This window comes from Antechinus flavipes, chromosome 2 (assembly GCF_016432865.1).
Source record: "Antechinus flavipes isolate AdamAnt ecotype Samford, QLD, Australia chromosome 2, AdamAnt_v2, whole genome shotgun sequence".
Taxonomy (NCBI): domain Eukaryota; kingdom Metazoa; phylum Chordata; class Mammalia; order Dasyuromorphia; family Dasyuridae; genus Antechinus; species Antechinus flavipes.
Genome location: NC_067399.1, coordinates 568,952,798 through 568,954,381, shown reverse-complemented (window position 1 = coordinate 568,954,381; position 1,584 = coordinate 568,952,798). Strand labels below are relative to the sequence as shown.

At 33.6% G+C, this 1,584-nt stretch overlaps 1 pseudogene; it reads right to left on the bottom strand.

Moving 5' to 3' along the window:
• Positions 1–383: 383 nt before the first annotated feature.
• On the bottom strand, positions 384–1,324 carry LOC127546908 (protein phosphatase 1 regulatory subunit 36-like; annotated as a pseudogene).
• Positions 1,325–1,584: the final 260 nt, after the last annotated feature.

Genomic DNA, 1,584 nt, shown 5'->3' with positions numbered 1-1,584 from the left:
TCTAAACAATCATAAAATAATCATGAAAGTCATCAGATAGCTTATAAAATTCTTGAATCATAGGATTAAATAAACTCATCTCAATTGCCCTCCAAAACTTTCCCCTCATTATTCTAGTTAGAAATTTGCTTTTTTTCTCCAGCACATTCTTAAAAACACTTATGCATTGTAGTTTTTAGATGCTTAGTGAATCTTAAAAGAATTTTTTTTTAAATCTGAAAATTACAAAAATAAGGAAACAACATTAGAGTTATATGCTTGAAGTTAGCAAATCAAAATAGTTTATTTCTATTTGACATGAATTATAGAAAGGTACAGCAGAGATTATTTGATCAATACTCCTGGAGATAACACTTTCATGGCTGACTCCAATGTCTCTTGAACTTTGGCATTATTTTCAGTTTAAGAGGAAAGCATTTCTCTTTGTAGACTCCAGATTCTGTTCTTGTTTATTGGAGAGAAGAAAATGGGTGTTGAATAGGGTTCAAGATTCCCCTAAGGTGCCAACTACTGACAGGGTGATTGAGTCATGGCTGACCAATTCTTTTTGGTTGGATTGTTGAAGGAAGACATTTATCCAACCACAACAAAGATGCTGAGCATGTTCTTTAGGGAGGAAAGAAGAGTGGATAAGACTGGAGAATGCATATGAATTGTTGTTTTTGTTGCTCTTAGCTTGGCTATCATTTTCCTGAATTATACAAAAGTCATTCTTCTCTTTTCCTCACCAGATTCTTCATCTTCCTGCCTTCTTCTCTCATGGTTGAACATATGAGTACAAAAGAGCTTACGTATTTCATCAGTCTGTTATGTACTTGTGTCCGAATACTATCCATGCTATATATGTATAGAACATGAAGAAAGCTTCAAAAAACTTCCAGTCTTTTTGTGTATCTGAAGCTTTTTCTTTCCCACAGATCATGAGTTGCTTATCAGACATTCTCAAATCTAAAACAACAATGCAATATTTCTGAACAAGATATTTCTGTGACTCTCATAATCTCTTAGTAACTAATTCCATCTCCTTTTTCTCTATATGACTTTCCATGTAGTTTTTGGGTTTCTTTTTCAATGAAAGTATTTCCAGATAATGAGATAAGTGATATAACAATGCCAAAATTCTTGTTCCTCATGAATGTTGTGAAGGAATATACATGCTGCATTTCAGACTTTTGTAATAAAAACAAGGCAACACATTTAGCATCATATAGATGTTATTCTTTGACCATTTTATAGTTCCTTTGGTTGATTTCTCATCTCTGTTAGTAAATCTCTCAGACAACTTTTCTGAATTTGTGCCATCATTTTTTGGTCTTTTTTCCCCCCATCATTTTCAACAAAGTGATTTGGTTTGCTCTTTTTGGATTTCTCTTTGATTTCTGAGGCCGGTATAGGATATGACCATGGGAAATTTATTTCATCTTTGAGCCTTAATTGTATTCATTTTTAAATTTAAAACTATTGGTCTAATGATACTAGTGCCATCTACTTAATGATAGGGACAAAGGGGCTTCCTCACCTAATCTGGTGCCATGTCAGTGGAGCTCCTCATCAATGGTAGAAGAGAGACTATCACTCTCTAAC